This window comes from Narcine bancroftii, chromosome 2 (genome assembly GCF_036971445.1).
Source record: "Narcine bancroftii isolate sNarBan1 chromosome 2, sNarBan1.hap1, whole genome shotgun sequence".
Lineage (NCBI taxonomy): Eukaryota > Metazoa > Chordata > Chondrichthyes > Torpediniformes > Narcinidae > Narcine > Narcine bancroftii.
In genome coordinates, this window is record NC_091470.1 from 100,573,092 (window position 1) to 100,591,619 (window position 18,528).

Consider the following 18,528-nt stretch of genomic DNA (forward strand, 5'->3'; position numbering starts at 1 on the left):
TATGACACCCATGTCATGATGTCACCCTTCCATGTCTATCACCCTGTGTGTCAGTAGCCAGGTTAGTCTGATAGAAGTAAAGGACGAGAAAGCATCACAAGTCTTAATTGTGTGAGTGCACACACAACAGTGGCAACGAGGATGGGTATATTGTGGAAGGTCCAGTAAACCGCAAACATGCCCTCTTCCTCAGTATAACGGGCAGAAAAACATTCGACCTCCTTAAGACCTTGCTGGCCCTGGAGGATCAACAAATTACGCACAGCTCTAAGGAATCATTTAAGCCCCAAACCACCAGTTATGGCAGAAAGGCAACGATTCTATGAAAGGAGAAAAGGACCAGGAGAAACAGGAAGTGAATACCTGGTATTGTTGTGTGGCAGAGCACTGTTATTTCAAGCATTTTCTAAATCAGGCACTGCGAGACAAATTAGTGATGGGGCTGGAAAATCGCCAAGCAAGGTAAAAATTATTAGGAATGGTTGAAGACGTTACATTACAGATCATATACAGGGCTGCCTGCAGCTCTGAAATGGCAGATAAAAACTTGGATGTGGGTCAACCAGAGCTACTGGTCGGGAGGTTTTCCTGCCAACAATCCTTCCAATATAACCACCGACCAGAAAACTGTTACTTCAAAAGTTCTAAATGCAACCATGGCAAAACAGGAGGATATATCAAAGTTAAATGTCTGCTTCTAAAGCGCAGATGGCCTGCAAATAAGCAGGCAGCTAAAGTCAAAACAATTGCAGAGAGAGAGAGAGAGAGAGAGAGGCAACTTAGCAAGGATGATGATAAAAGCCTAACGGGAAGCCCAACGGCTGATCTTCAAGTTCCTGAAATTTCAGCTCCTGAGATATTACACATCCAAGGAATAAATGTAGGAAACACAGCAATCTTTATACAGCTAAAAATCAATGGACACCCCCTGAAGATGGAGTTAGACACAAGGGCAGAGGTGTCCCTAATGCTGTTACATGTAAAGGAACGCTTGCTACCACGCCTCCCGGTAAAAACAACTGAAATAACTTTAAGATCTGTTACAGGAGACAGAATCAGTGTTTGGAAAATGTACGGTGCAAGTACAATGCAAACAACAGCAACCAAAAACATTCTCTCTCGACATCGTAGATACCCAGGGATCAGCACTCTTCGGAATAAACTGGCTACAACACATTCCCCTAGACTGGCTGGAAATTGGTTCAATACTAAATGTAAACCACACTGACACCTCCCAGCCAGAACTCTACTAAATCCTCAACAACCACACAGTGGTTTTCCAACAAGAATTGTGTGAGATAATGGAGAATTAAATTAAAAGATAATGGAGAACCAAAATTCTTCAAAGCCAGAACAGTCCCATTTGCTATGAAAGGGAAAATTGAGGCTGAAGGTAAACAGACTAAAACATGAAGGCATATTAGAGCCAATACAATACAGCAATTGGGCAACACCCATCGAACCCATACGAAAAGCAAATGGTGAGATTCGCCCCTCAGTAACGTATCTTTGGTTTACAATCATCAACAAGGGAGTGTGAATGAATCCAGCATAAACAGAAGCTGTTCGCAAGACCCTATACCCAACCAACAAATCGGAATTGCTAATTACTACCAAAAACATATCCCTAATATGTCTACACTATGCAGCCTGCTGAACCAATTACTTAAGAAAGATCAAACATGGTATTGGAACAGAAACTAAAAACACAGTCAATCAACTAAAGGAAATACTAATGTCAACAAATAAGGTGCTGATCCATTATGACCCTAGTAAAGAAGTTACATTCGTCATGGATGCTTCACCAGTGGGCCTAGGAGTGGTATTATCCCAAATCACAGAAAAAGGTGAGCAACCAGTAGCGTATGCTTCACGAACATTAACCACAAGCAAAGGCAATTATGCCCAACTAGAAAAAGAAAGATAGGAAATAATTTTTGGTGTAAAAAATTCCACCAATATCTTTACGGAAAAAAATTCACCTGATCACTGACCACAAGCCTCTTAGTTTAATCCTGGGACCACACGAAGGTATACCAGTATTAGATGTGGCCAGAATTCAAAGATGGGCCATGCCTCTAGTGACTTATAACTATGATATAAAACATAAACCAGGAATACTCAACAGCCATGCAGATGCCTTATCACACATGCCGCTACCCAAGACAGAACAATGAGAAGAAATTATTAAATGGAGAGGCAGGACCCATCAACCGAGAACAACTTCAACAACTGCCCATTGCAGCCCAGATGATCGCAAAGGAAACCCAAAAAGAGGCAACATTAAGCAAGATCCTATACTTCACCCTTAATGAGTGACCCGAATCTGAAATAATTCCAGAAGATCTAAAACCTTACCACACACGCCGCCATGAACTACCAGCTGAAGAAGGATGTTTACTATGGGGTACCTGTACAATTATTCCAGCCAAATGGCAAACTACCATGTTATCAAAACTATACCACAACCATCCGGGAATGGTACGAATGAAGGCACTGGGCTGAATGCATGTCTGGTGGCCCTCCATAGACAGAGACATTGAAACAACAGCAGGAGAATACAAAGTATGTCAGTCAATGCAGCCAAAAATGCCGCAAGCTGAAGCTAACCCATGGAAGTGGCCATCCAAACTCTGGCATCGGATTCATATAGACTCCGCTGGACCATTCATGGGTGAAACTTTCTAATAGCTGTGGATCCACACTCCAAATGGCCAGTAGTTTCACAGATGAAAAACATCAAAGCAGATCCCACAATTGACTGTCTACGAGCTATCTTTGCCACTTATTGATTGCCTCATGAATTAGTTATGGATAATTTTCCCCAATTTACATCAGAACATTTTAAAAAATATATGCCCGACATCAATATCAGACATATTTTGTCCGCACACTATCACCCAAGTACTAATTGGGAGGTAGAACATTTTGTACAAACATTCAAAAAAGTAATGAAAACCATGAAACCTCTAAATGCCTCCTGAACACACAAAATCGTAGATTTCCTATTGGGATATGGAAACATTCCGCATTCTACCACAAAACGCACCCCAGCAGAACTAATGTTTGGCCACAACCTGTGGACCAGGTTGTCCACAGTTCATCCACATCTGGGTCTCCGATGGCAAAAAACAGCATTGCAACAAACCTCATCTAGAATATTGGAAGTGGGTGAGAGACAATATAATGACCCATGGGTGGTAGGAGTAATCTTACAAAAATTGAGCCCCTGCTCATACTCTGTTCTAGCGGGTGACAGATTGTGGAAGTGTCATGTTAACCAATTATGAGCATTGACTGATACTAAGGTCCATGAACTGGAGGAGGTGGAACCGGACCTGCCGTGGCCTGCTCTGACCATCCCACCCCTCAGGCCAAGTGAAGGGGGGAAGAGACTGTAGCGGAGCCGAGGAGTCCAGTAACTGAGACACAGAGCCAGGAGGGCAGCGAAGACAGGCAAGTCGCCGCCGAAGGTCAGCGAAGGTGGGCAGTTGCCACCGATTCGATTGCCATCCCGACTATATACGGGTCCCAAGCAAAGACCAGAACAGCAAATCACGCCGTGGCAGTTCAAAAGAGAAAGAAGACCACCCGAATGCTTTAAGGACTATGTGCCCTGATTATTATTAAATACTTTTGCTTTTATAATTATAATTATTCATGAGACGTTTTCTAATTCTCACTTGTAGGCCTGAGTCTATGTAACCTTATTAGTTCAAAGGGACCTAGTCAGCATTTACTGCATGGGTAGGGGGGGGGGGGGGGGTCAGAAAAGAAGTTGTTGGGTATAAGCACACCCTCTGCTGGACATCATGATGCCTACATCATGATGTCACCTTTCCACATATATATAACCCTGTGTGACAGTAGCCATGTTAGTCTAATAGAAGTAAAGGATGAGAAAGCATCACGTTTCCGAGTCTTAACTGTGTGAGTGCATTCACTATGGTAATTACACCACTAGGTCACCAGGGGTCATCCCAGTGACCTTGTATATAAAGCAGTCCAGAGCTACAGTCTAGCCTTCCAGGTTCGTCTTGCAGAGAGACAAGACCTCTTAGCGTACATATTAGTTTATTAAAGTTGTCTTATACTCGCACTGCTGATGTGGTTATTGTCAATATACAATTTAATAAACTAATATCATAGCTACTGGGATCCAATGCGCATTCCCAGCCATCTGGAGACTCTTCCTGAGGAATGGAATCCGGGGACGACCAGCACACACGTGCATCTGAGGACAAAGATGGTGAGGGACCGCTGTACTGGAATCATTGTGGAATGCGGGGAAGACCAGAGATAGGGCAGGTAAGAAACGGCCAAGAGTCCTGCCTGCCCATGGGTTTGCCGGTACAGGCATCGCTGACCCTAAACCCCAGTCCGATCAGAAAGGGGCCACTATAAGCGCAGGTGGAATGATCTCCACAATTCGTGCTCCTGATCACCACATATGTGCAGAATTCCCGACCACTCCAGAGCCAGGGAAAGCAGACACCGCTACCATCACTTCCCCAGCAGCAGTTTCCCCAGTACCACGGACACCTGATGCTACCGCTGGGATCCCCCCTTGAGCCCGCTGCAAATGTCCCAAAGCCAGAGACTCAGCCAACAGCCCCAAGCACCCAGGTTACTCCTCCAGCAGACACAAGCCCCACAGAGGCTCTACCAGCAGCTCCCAGTACCCCAGGGTCCACCCTTGCTACACCTAGGCCCAGAGACCATGTGGAGACCAAGAACAACCCCCAGGGTGCCCCGCATTACCTAAGGGACCAGAGACTGTGGCTTAGCCATGTGCTGCGACCAGACAGGCTGGAGCTCGACCCCAGAAATTCCGGAGCTGGCATGCACTTTGGCCGCTGCCAGAGATGCTTTCTGAATTACGTGGAGGGTGCTGAGGCATCGGATAAAGAGCTATTAATGCTGCTGTTAGCCCAGCTGGGAGACCACCCTTACTCCCTTATATAGGATGCCAGGTTCTACCAAGAGACAATGAGCACTTTACAGAGGCATTACAGTAAGGGGCATAGCGAACTCCACTCCTGGAAAAGGCTCATGACCAGGTCACAACAAGTAGGGGAGTCTCCCAGAGACTTTATACTCTCTTTGAAAGACCTGGTGAGAGGCTGCAACTTTAAAGCAGTATCAGCCCAGGAGTATGCGGAGGGCCTATTCCCAAACAAGAGGATCCCCAGCCCACACGGCCACATGACCAACAAGTACTTCCCACTCCCACATCTCCACCAAGAAAGACCAAAAGGCAGACCGCACACCCCACCCCTATACTACTACTGAGGAGGTCCAGTAGGCAATGGAAGCCACAAAAAATTTTGGACATGAACTTACAAACAAGGGAAGGAGGACGGTGTGGGGGGGGGGGGGGGTGGGGGGAATAACTATTTTTTGAGGGGTGAATGTAATGATATGTAATTACACCACTAGGTCACCAGGGGTCATCCCAGTGACCTTGTATATAAAGCAGTCCAGAGCTACAGTCTAGCCTTCCAGGTTCATCTTGCAGAGAGACAAGACCTCTCAGTGTACATATTAGTTTATTAAAGGTGTCTTATACTCGCACTGCTAGTGTGGTTATTGTCAGTACAATTCTCAACACTCTGTTCTCACTGCTGCCATCAGGAAAGAGATGTCAGTGCCACAAGACTCGCTCCACCAGGTTCAGGACCAGCTGCTCTCCCTTCACCATCAGACCCCTCAACAACAAACTCAATCAGGGACTCATTTTGTACATTATTTTATCACTTTTTTTCTACATTTGCTCAGTCTGTTTAAATTTATTTTGTGTTTACATTTCTCTCTTTTTTATATGTATCTTTTTCTTGAATATTGTTTGTATACCATTCAGTAGAAATTTTGCCCGGCCCACAGGGTTGAAAATCTGAAATTAAAAACTTTAGAATTGTATCAGTACTTGAAAAAAATAAAGTGAATATTTCAGGGATAGATTAATTTTTTAAATTTAGGCATACAACACAGTAACAGGCCCTTTGGCTCAAGAGTCTGTGCCACCCAAATACCCCAATTAACCTACCGTCCCAGCTCATTTTGACAGGTAGGAAGAAACCAAAGCACCCGGAGCAGACATGGGGAGAATGTACAAACTCTTTACAGACAGCACCGGATTCGAACCTGGGTTGCTGGAGCTGTAACATCGTTGCGCTAACCACTCAATTAAATGATGACCACATCTTTGCCCATTAAGGCTGGACACTCTGACATTTCTGAGATATCCAGTTCCTTGTATCTCCTTAAAACCTGCCGCTTTCAGTTAGCACCTGACTACGGGGGCTTGTCACAATTATTGGCACTGTTCAGTTATTTTTTTTTGTTAAGATTATACACTGTTCAGCTCCCAAGGAACAGGGCTTGTACTGGAAGAAGCATTTTCCTTTACACAGTGTGCTAACACCAAGTAAACAACCAGGCACTGGAGCAGGGCTGGAATGATTGCAGAGAGAGAGAGAGAGAGAGAGAGAGAGAGAGAGAGAGAAGGGTTGGAGATGGGGATGAGAGTTGACAGTACTGAGTCAGAAGGTGGGCTTGGAACATCAGATGTCAGCAATTGCTAGAGTCTAGAATAGGAGACCAAGAGTAGTTCAGGTGAGTTCAGGGTGTCCTGTGACCAGAGGTCAGGGAAATGAGAAGTGTCGGTACAGAGAAGGTTCACAAGAGCTCTACCAGGTTTACATTTCAGGAAATGCCTCAAAGTGACAGTGAAAACAAAGAGAATGTTTTAACCAGTGAGGAAGAGAATAACTGGAGTTAATCAACATGCAGTAAACATTATAAAATCTGCACTGCTCAGGGATTGGGTCGGATCCGATTTTTGGATTTTCTTGTATTTCAGGCAGTGCTTATAAAATTCAAATTTAAGGAGGAATAAAGAAGAGATGAACAGGTAAATTTTGGTTAGTTTATTCATTAGCAAATACAGCGTGCTTCATTCATCAAAAATGAGCAGTTTTAAAGAAAAATAAAGTCAACACAACAAAAATATAATCATAAAATGTTTTCACTACAAAAGAAAGAGCACGTAATGCTTGAAATTATGTTTAGAAATGAACATTGTAAAAGAGAATTATAATGTACAGATGAATTTCCTTGTGATAAGATCACCTGTATTAAGCGTGGTCGCTTGTTGTCACTGTACATCTGCAGCGCTCCCGCACACAAAATCCCGCTAAATTTAAAAAGTTTGAGAGTCTGGATTCACAGGTGGCCCAGGTTTCTGGATTTTAACTGTAAAACAGAATTTTAAAATCAAGATGTGGCTAGATACTGCTTAAACCAAGTTTTCATCGACGGTTCAATCCTCAACAGTGTTGCAGATATCTGAAATCTGCTGAAGTAGAGACATCCAGAGGACTGTAAATTATGGAAGGTTACCCTGGATCACCTATTCTAAGTTCCACTGTATCAGCACATGGCAACTAGGTCATACAAGTGACAACATGGCCACTGGATGCAGCTGTCAGATCAGATCAGATACTATTTGTTGTCATGTAATAAAGCAGAAATGAAATATTACGCAAAATTGCAATTAATCTCCCTTAAGGCAGACAATGATTTGCCATGAGCTTTCTCATTGCCCAGTGCCCCTTCCAGTCGGAGAAACAGTCACCGAGTATCCGTGGATTCGCTTCCGCAGCCCTCTGCAGCTGCACAACTTCAGTAAAGTTCAAATTGTCAGCAACCCGAGCTCCACGTCCAAACCTCCCCTATGGCGAGGAAGGCCTCAGCACACAGGGAACCCTCCGAGCCCTCAGAGTCCTCTTGAATCCCGGTTGTGATACCTGGTTTTTGCGAGCCACTCTCCAGCAGCCCGCAGTCCTTTGACCTCAAGTCACCAGTGGTGGGCTCCTTGCCTGCAAGTCGCCAACAGCTCGCCACCTGTGTGCACCCTTCAGCCGCAGAGCCCGTCACTGGTCCGCCACCGTGGTCACCGTCCTTAGGCTCGTCTCCTCTGCTTCCTCCTGTCTTTTTTTTAAATTTAATTTTAATTTTTACAAGACTCAAATAGAACAGTATTACATATATACACAAATAGTATTTTAAAATTACCGAGTCTCCTCCCACTGAGGAGGGGGGTGTTTGAACTGCCTTCATTAATTAGTCCATATCTTGATCTTAAGGAATTCAATGCTATTAACCTAACTATATTATTTAAACCTTTTTGGGGATGTTAATTATATCCTTAAGCCAGTATAAGGTTGCTATGTTTTAACAAACATTATATTTCTTTCTGAGATTATGTTTCCGGGGGGGAAAAGCTTTGCATTTCCATATTCCAGTGAGTAATAAGTAGGGGAGAGTCGGACTTCCATGCAACAGCGATACTTCTGACTATCACTCGTGCAACCCTCACAAACTGGATTTGATATTTTGTTCATTTTATGCCAATAACCATCAGATGGCTTAATAAATACAGTTCTGGTTCCAATGGAAAATCCACTTCTATGATTTTGGTCAAAATTTCTGCAACATCATACCAAAAGGATCTTACTTTCATCCATAGCCACGTTGAATGTATAAATTTTCTATACCACAGCTAAAAAAAACAAGCCCAGAATTTCAGATTTTAAACCATGTCCTTTTCCCCAAGTCCGTCTCCCACCTTTTCCCTCGATTTGTGCAAGCCCGGTTTCGAGCTTGCTCTGCAATAGAAAATGCACCTTTGATATAAATTTACTTGTGATGCCTTTCTGATGAAGAGCTTCCATGTTTTACTACACATTGGCCAGGGTCATGGCTGGTCCTAAACTATCCCTTAAAAAAAAAGATCTTAATTAAAAATTGCAGAGAAAGTACCATTTGACAAATCGTATCTATTTTTTAGCTGTTCAAATCTCATAAATTGTCCTTGTTCATGACAAACCTCGATACACTTGATCCCTTTATGGTGTCAAGTGTTCAGGATTTTATTTCCTAATGTCATTGGCATTAACTCATTTTGATACAAGGGTGTTTTTGAAGATAACTCCACTTTTAGACCGATTTGTTGCCTTGTCCAAATTATGTGTTTTAGAATGGGGTCATCTGTCTTTCCAGACAATATAATATTCCATCTGTAAATGAAAAATCTGCCATCTTCTCACCCAGCATGTGTCGCCCCATTTTAGCCCAATTAGGAATATCCCCTCCCTCAAAAAAAGATGCTATAAATTTCAATTGGGCAGCCAGATAATATTTTTCTATATTGATTAATTGTAGTCCACCCAATGAATAATCCCAAGTACGTTTTTCCATGGAGACCACTGGGCATCTTCGAATTCCATATAAATTGTCTGATGTGCTTGCTAAGTGCTTTAAAAAAACTTGCTGGTATAAGAATGGGCAAGGATTGAAAGAAATATTGTAGACTTGGCATCACTTTCATCTTAATACAACTGATCCTGTCCATTAAAGTAATGGGCAGGCCTCCTCCATCGATGTAAATCCTCCTCAATTTTTCCCAGCATGGGGCGGTCATTCTATTTATATAAATTCTGCAGGTTATTGTCCTGCTTCTTCTTCTCAACAGGGAATGTTCTCCCTTCTACTGCTCCCCCGGAGTCGGCAACCCCTCATGGCCACTGCTGAACACTGGCTGCTGCATCCAAGCTTGCGGACTAAGGTTGATTCCTGACCTCATGTGCTGCCTGTTTGGAGTTTACATGTTTTCCCTGTGACTACGTGGTTACACCAGTTATTACTGTTTCTTCGCATATTCTTAAGATGTGCCACCAGATTACAGGTGGTCCCCTATTTACAACCTATATGACTTACAACCATCTGTACATATGTCCAAAAAAAACAGTCTAATTTTTTAAAAATAAAAAAATATGTATATACAGTAAAACCTCATTAGAACGCGATAGTTGGGTTTCAAGATTTCATACCACGTTATAGCCAAGTCGCGGAACACATACATATATGTCAGAGTGCCCACAGATAATTAAACCCAAATATTTTTGAAGGATCTGCTATCTATAACTTTCAGTGTTGATTCAGGTATGCCAGTCTCCCTGCAGACTTTGGCCTGTGTCTCCCCATTCCTTATCCTGTCAACCAGATCCAACTTTTCATTGATTTGTTAAAAAGGCCCAGAGGCGCCTGCACTTCCTGAGAATGCTCAAAAAGAGCAAGGTGGGTCAGAAGCTGCTGATTACCTTCTACAGTTCCACCGTACAGAGCATCCTGCTGTACTGCAGCACAGTATGGTTCTCCCATTGCACTGAAGAAGAGCGGCAAAGACTTCAACGGGTGGTGAGGGCAGCAGAAAAGATAATTGGATGTTCCCTACCCTCCCTGAAGGATCTCAACACCTCTCGTTGCCTCAGTAGAGCACAAGCAATAATAAAGGACCCCACCCACCCTGCCCTGCATCTGTTTGACCTACTACCCTCTGGCAGACGCTACAGGTCAATCAAGACAAGAACAGACTCAGAAACAGTTTTTTCCCCAGGCTGTCTCTATACTGAACACACATATCCACAAATTCCCCTCTCTGTCCTCCACATCTATCATACATACAGCCGACACCACCCCCCCCCCTCCATTTACATAAAGGACATATACGGCACTGTAAATTAAATTATTTATTTAACTTCTGTGGTGCTGCCTGTGGTTGCGTCGCTGCATTGGTAACCTTGAACTGCTGTTTTTTAATCTCGTTGTATAACTTGTACAATGACAATAAAGCTATTTGATTTGATTTGATTTGATTGAGCACTTTCTCTTGGCCATTTTGATTTTGTATTTCTGCGCACTGTTGTTGTTTCTGATGAGATTCTGAGCAATTAATGATGTGACTTGTTATGAAGTCCAGAGGACCCCAAAACCCAGCAGCATTAGATATGCACCACAACACAGGGTTACTTAAACAAAAGTAGTTTTAATTATATTTGAACAAGAAAACAGAATTAAACTTTAAACTTACTACTTAACCTATCTAACCTACTTAATCCCCCCTCTAATACTAAGTGCAGGTGTCTGTAATGTATATTTAAGATTAGAAAAGTTCTTTGGATCACAGTCCAATCTCATTGGTTGCAGACAATTCTTGTACTATGCACAGAAGTTAGCATGAACAAAGTTCACCAGTTTTTGGTGCTTAACAGGGAAATGGTTACCACTCAGGGGGGGTTCTTGCTGGTTTTCAGAGAGAGATTCCTTTTGTTCCAGGACATCTGCATCTGATTCCTTCTCAATCAGTCTTGCTGACGAAACTTGCCCTCTTCAGGGTTCTCCAGATGATCCTCTTTCTTTCAGGTCACCTTTCAAACCGCCAGTCTTCTCCTTTGACCAGACAATCTTCCAAATGTTTGCCAGCTTGTCCCTCTAGAACTGATTTCTGTGACTCCTTCTCCCTCTGTTTCACTCCCTCCCTCTCTGAGAGCCAAAGCTGTTCTACCTCTGCCTGCAAAGATCACATGCTCTCCCAGGCCAGCTGGATTCTGCAACTTAGTTGCTCCTTCTGCAAAAATTCTGTGTTTTGAAATGTGTGTGTGCAAGCTGCTCTAACAAATCCTCCCAAACCACCTCGAAATACTCTGTCACAGGCTTCCAGCATCAGGGCTTTATATAGTGATTCTTGATCATGCTTGCAGTTAAATTTTCACAAGTTTAGCGAAACAAAAGAACATAATTAATGTGGCACTATTTGATCAAGCGTGGTGTTAAATAGGTGAGAAGTAAATCGATCTCGATAATGGATTAACACCTTGAAAGAAACTAAATTCAACCTGTAAATATATAAAATGTCAGTCAAACACATCTATTAAAAATAAGTTAAGTGTTTAATTTATAATTTCAATTGGTTCCCTTTGTCATCTTGATCAAAGAAACGGATTTTGAGGACAAAACGCAAATCAATAATCTGTCAAACCCATCCTTTTTTCCATCCATTTATCTTTCAAAATTTGCAAAGTTTGGGGTCCACAGACACCCGCGCTATAAGCGATTCTGCGGATTAACGAATCACGTTCTAACAAGGCTTCAGTGTATAAAAATTACGCATCAGGTCCCGGGGATCCAGCAGCTGTTTATTTTGATGGACCAACATGGCAGTGGCCACGGGCTGGGAGGGCGCCGAGATTGCTCTACCACCGAATATATTCTATTTTCGGGACAGAAGGCGGTGGCGGAGCCAGTGTTTGGGGTGGTGGAGGTGAGCGCAGCCCAGGCACCTGTGGTGGTGGACAACAGGGCTTTCCAGTGCCGGGCAGGCTGGGCCGTGGAAAAGTGCCACGGCTCCAGTTTAACAACGTGTCAGCCTGGAGTGACATAAGTCTGACTTGCGTCTGTTTCAATATCTGACTGGTCGGTCAGAACAGAACTCGGATGTACGTCGGGGACCATCAGTAAATGGGTGCTGTGAATTATCTCTTCATGTAGATTACTGCAAAAAGGTTGAATGGCTAATTGATGAACATGTGGAATGAATTACAGGTACTTATTGGATGGCTAACCTGAGAATCAGCATGGACCAGATGGGGAGAGAAAACAAACTACTAGCAGAACTCAATGTGTCAAGCAGCATCTACAGAGGGAAAGGCTTGGTCAGTGTTTCGGGTTGAGTCTGAGTGTAGAGGTAAAATAGTCAGCATGCAGAAATGAGAGGATGGGTGAGACATACGCGATGGTTGGAACCAGATGAGGGGTGGGGAATGATGAGTAGGTGGGGGAATGGTAGTGTCGAGCAGAAATAAATAAGGGGGAAGTAGATTTGGCCAATGGAAGCAGGTAAGGGCCAGGAAGATAGGAAGAGGAGGCTGGTAGAGGATGTGAAGCCAGATAAGGGAAAGAAGGTGGACTGATGGAACCAGGTGGGGGAGGGTCTGCAAAAGTCATATCTAACTTCTGCCCACTCAAGCAGCAAATGATCTATCCTCTACTGCCATTGTCAAGTCAAACCCAAACTAGAACAATATCATGTTCTGCGTGGGTGGCCTATAACCCAATGAACATTGAATTTTTCAATTTCAGCTAACACGCACTGCAATGATACAGTACTAGTGATCCACCTGACCACGAGAGGGAGGCAGAGACTAGTTTGTTGCAGCTCTGTTGGGTTCAAGATGGATGCCTCTACACAGTTTTGAGTTCATTCTCGAGCTAATAAACTACAGTTGATTTAAAAGAACCCAAGTTTATTACAATAAAAGAAACATCTCACACACACCTGCTGTGTTCCTTTCCCAACTTCAACAGTCCATCCAGGTTCTCTCTTCTTTTTTTCAGCCCTCTCTCCCTCATTACCTTCCCCATCTAACTCCATCTGCCCTTCACCCACACACCTATCCATGGATTTATTCCTCCATGCCTCACTTCTCCCCTCCTCCTCCACCTGGTTCCACCTGTCTCCATTCTCCTTTTATTTAAGATTCAAGATTCTTTTATTGTCAGAGAGTGTAATATTACACAAAATTTCCTTTAGTCTACTGTATGGCAGACAGAGATTTGCCATCAGCACAAATTACTCAGTGCATCTTACAGTCAGAAAAGAGAACCAAAAGAGAGCACCCCCGAAGTCACTGAGTGCCCATGGATTTTCCCCCAGCACTCCCACAACCTCCACAGCCGCAAAGCCTTCAATCCAAACCATCGACAACGAGCTCCAGATCCAAACCTCCAACACTGTCCAGAAGCCTTCAGCACCCTCGGCACCTTCTCGCATCCTGGTTCCGATACCTGGTATCCCTTCCGACAGTCTCGAGCTAGTCTCCAACAGTCCACAGGCTGACACGAGTCGCTTGACCACAGTCACCAGCAGCCCACAGACCGTGTGGATTCCTCGCCTCAAGTCACCGACAGCCCATTGCCTGTGTGTGCTTCAGTCTCAGAACCCCTCGCTGATCCGCCATTGTGGTCACTGTCAAGTGGACCGTATCCTCTGCTTCTCCTCAAATGGAGGGGGTGGTCTCCCTGTTTTCTGGTGTCCTAACTCTCCTTCCCCCACCTGGCTCCATCGGCCTGTCATTTTCCCCCGTTTCACCTGGTTCTATCTAACACCCACTCTCCCACTCTCTTCTGCATTCTGGGCATCTTCCCTGTGCACTGCCAATTGTGATTTTGAATCTTGATCTGACCACCCCTTGACTTCCACAGATGCTGAGTTCCTCTAGCGGTTTGTTTTTTGTCCAGATGTCAACATCAGCAGTGTCTTGTCCCTCCTGGGATTGATGGGATGAATTGTGGCCTTCAGTACTATTGCAGGACCAAGTATGACCACATGGTGGCAGTGTTGTGGATATTTCTTTCTTTTTCTTTGGCTTGGCTTCGCGGACGAAGATTTATGGAGGGGGTAAAAAGTCCACGTCAGCTGCAGGCTCGTTTGTGGCTGACAAGTCCGATGCGGGACAGGCAGACACGATTGCAGCGGTTGCAAGGGAAAATTGGTTGGTTGGGGTTGGGTGTTGGGTTTTTCCTCCTTTGCCTTTTGTCAGTGAGGTGGGCTCTGCGGTCTTCTTCAAAGGAGGTTGCTGCCCGCCAAACTGTGAGGCGGCAAGATGCACGGTTTGAGGCGTTATCAGCCCACTGGCGGTGGTCAATGTGGCAGGCACCAAGAGATTTCTTTAGGCAGTCCTTGTACCTTTTCTTTGGTGCACCTCTGTCACGGTGGCCAGTGGAGAGCTCGCCATATAACACGATCTTGGGAAGGCGATGGTCCTCCATTCTGGAGACGTGACCCATCCAGCGCAGCTGGATCTTCAGCAGCGTGGACTCGATGCTGTCGACCTCTGCCATCTCGAGTACTTCGACGTTAGGGGTGTAAGCGCTGCAATGGATGTTGAGGATGGAGCGGAGACAACGCTGGTGGAAGCGTTCTAGGAGCCGTAGGTGGTGCCGGTAGAGGACCCATGATTCGGAGCCGAACAGGAGTGTGGGTATGACAACGGCTCTGTATACGCTTATCTTTGTGAGGTTTTTCAGTTGGTTGTTTTTCCAGACTCTTTTGTGTAGTCTTCCAAAGGCGCTATTTGCCTTGGCGAGTCTGTTGTCTATCTCATTGTCGATCCTTGCATCTGATGAAATGGTGCAGCCGAGATAGGTAAACTGGTTGACCGTTTTGAGTTTTGTGTGCCCGATGGAGATGTAGGGGGGCTGGTAGTCATGGTGGGGAGCTGGCTGATGGAGGACCTCAGTTTTCTTCAGGCTGACTTCCAGGCCAAACATTTTGGCAGTTTCCGCAAAGCAGGACGTCAAGCGCTGAAGAGCTGGCTCTGAATGGGCAACTAAAGCGGCATCATCTGCAAAGAGTAGTTCACGGACAAGTTTCTCTTGTGTCTTGGTGTGAGCTTGCAGGCGCCTCAGATTGAAGAGACTGCCATCCGTGCGGTACCGGATGTAAACAGCGTCTTCATTGTTGGGGTCTTTCATGGCTTGGTTCAGCATCATGCTGAAGAAGATTGAAAAGAGGGTTGGTGCGAGAACACAGCCTTGCTTCACGCCATTGTTAATGGAGAAGGGTTCAGAGAGCTCTTTGCTGTATCTGACCCGACCTTGTTGGTTTTCGTGCAGTTGGATAATCATGTTGAGGAACTTTGGGGGACCCTGAAGTAGGGCTCAGGCCAGAGTCGGCGTCAGGAGAGATCTAATTGGGAGCATTAGGGTTACCGCAGGGTTGGGCAGTGGAGGGGGCACAATCTGCCGATAGAGAACTCAGTTAGCTGTGGGGAAGGGGGAATATACCTGGCATGGATCTCCGGCGTTTCAGACAAAAGCACGTGTTTTATAGTGCATGGAGACGAAGCCACGCAATTCATTTTGGTGACGGTCCCTCTGATGGCGGTCCGGAACCCCCCAGTGACGCTAGTGCTGCGAGTGGGTGGAGGGGGCACACAGTAACTTATAGTGGGGCGGGGGGCATGGCTCATAAATGAGCTCCCCCATGATGCTGAGCCCGACTTGGGCCCAAAACGTCCTAAACACGCTGCGAAACCAGCTGAACTCCTCCGGCATTTCTGTGTGTTTTTATTACAGCATGTTGTCTACAGACTTTTGTGTTTTAGAATGATGGCAAAGCCCCATCGTCTTTTCACATTTTATTAAGTAATTTGGCAACACTGCAAGTTGGACAACACAGAACAAGGTGATTCTGCTGTCTTCATGTACAATGCAGTGAATTCTCCTCCCCTCTGCTCTCCCAATGGCTCTTCAAATTATTTCCTTTCAAATACCTCATTTCACTGCTACAACCACTTCTCTTCCCTCTCCTTCCCCAGTCTTGAATCAATATTTCACAATACATGGATTTCTCTCCATAGATGCTGCCCGACCTGTTGAGTTCCTCCAGCATTTTGCTTTGGATTTCCGTGCCTGCAGTCCCTTGTGTCTGCAGGGAATCTGCTTTCCAGACCTGAGCCTTGTACCTTGAAAATATTTCATCTTGTCTTTTTGACCAGCCAAGGTTCTTTGTCCTGAGCTTCTTGATTCCTCAGCCAAAGGGAAATGATTTTCTGTCCGTGTCCTTCAAAATTTTCCAATCCTCTTATTTGGTCCCCTCGCAATCTCTTCAACTGTGAGGAGAACTACCTTAACTTCTGCAATCTCTCTGTCGAACTGGAGCTCTTCCTGAACTCTTTCTACCTTTCCTGAAGTTATGGTACCCAGAACTGGACACAATGCTCACTGAAGATGAGCCGATTTTTATAAAGGTTTGTCATGAATTTTTTGCATTATGGGCAGGATAAAAAGATTGAATTGAAGCTATTATCATAAACATGTCACAAAATTTATCATTTTGCAACATTACAGGTGCAAAAATTGCTATCAATTACATTCTTTTAAAAAATAATTAATTAATGGAAAAGGAGCGATAAAGTGAGGTGGGTCATTGACAATTCAGAAATTTGATGGCGGGGGGAGAAGCTGTTTTTGTATCATTGGGTGTTTGTCTTCAGGCTTCTGTACCTCCTTCCTGAGAGTGGGAAGAGGGCATGGCCTGGATGGTTAGCAATGCTTGATGTTACAGAAAAACCTCCTGTTATTGAAGCAACTGGCAACAAAAAAAATGACAGGAAGTAAATAGGTAAAAAATATGAAAGTTTAAAACTAGCACTAAATTCGCCAATCACGCAACACACAGTCTTGAGCAACCACAAAATTCACTTATTAGGCATCTAACAATCCCCATAGATGCCAGATACCAAAGGTTTTACTGTAAATTGAATCCTCAGACCCTCCACCACAAATATCCTAACTCCAAGACCTGGGACTCCACACCCCATTGTGTAATTGGATCCTGGATTTCCTCACCTCTGGACCACAATCAGTGTTAATTGTTAAGAACATCTCCTCCATAATCTCCATCAGTACTGGAATACCACACGACTGCGTTCTTAGCCCCCTGATCTCACTTTACACCTACGACTGTGTGGCTCAGTACAACGTTAACACCATCTAGAAATTTGCAACAATACCACAGTAGTTGGTTGTATAAAGAAAGGTGATGAGTCAGCATACAGAAGGGAGATGGAAAACTTGGCTGAATGGTGCACCAACGACAACTTCGCACTCAATGTCACCAAAACCAAGGAGCTGATTGTTGACTTCAGGAAGGGAAAACCAGTGATCATTGGTGGATCAGAGGTGGAGAGGGTGATTAAATTATTAGGAGTCACTATCTTAGAGGATATATCCTGGACCAACACACTAATGGCATCGTGAAGAAAGCACGTCAGTGCCTCGACTTCCTCAGGAGCTTGCGGAGGTTCGGTATGACACCAGAAATCCTGGCAAATTTCTACAGATGTGTGGTGGAAAGTGCACTAACCAGTTGCATCATGGTCTGGTGTGGGGACACCAATACCCCTGAGCGTAAAGCCCTCCAAAAGGTAGTGAACACAGCTCAGGACATCACAGACAAATCCCTTTCCACTATCGAAAACATCTACTGGGAACGCTGCTGTCCGAGAGCAGCAGCAACCATCAAAGATCCACACCGCCAAGCACACGCACTGTTCTCACTGCTACCATCAGGAAAGAGGTACAGGTGCCATAAGACTCGCATCACCAGGTTCAGGACCAGCTGCTTCCCCTCCACCATCAGACCCCTCAATGACAAACTCATTCAGGGACTCATTTAAGGACTCTGACTTGTGCACTTTGTTTATGTGTGTACGTTGAGTACAGTTTTTTTTTGCACTACTAATAAGTGGTGATTCTGCCTGACCTGCAGGAAAAAGAATCTCAAGGCTGTATGTGATGTCCTGTATAAATCTGGGATCTGAATCTACAGCCCTTAACTCTAACAAATCAATTTTGGCCGTGCTTGCATTTCTTCCTTGGTTTAGTCCAGGCAGGTGCCAAAAGGGGAAAAAGCCCACCATCTTCCCAAAATACTGATGCTCCAGTATTAGATCACTAGATCATATAACCATAACCATATAACCATCAACGGAGCGGAAACAGGCCATGTTGGCCTTTCGAGTCCGCACCGGTTCACCGATTGCCACTGATTTTTGTTTTGTACTCTACATCTGATGCCTCTCGTGTCAGTGTCCAACAATAGTCGGCCAGAATTGATGCATT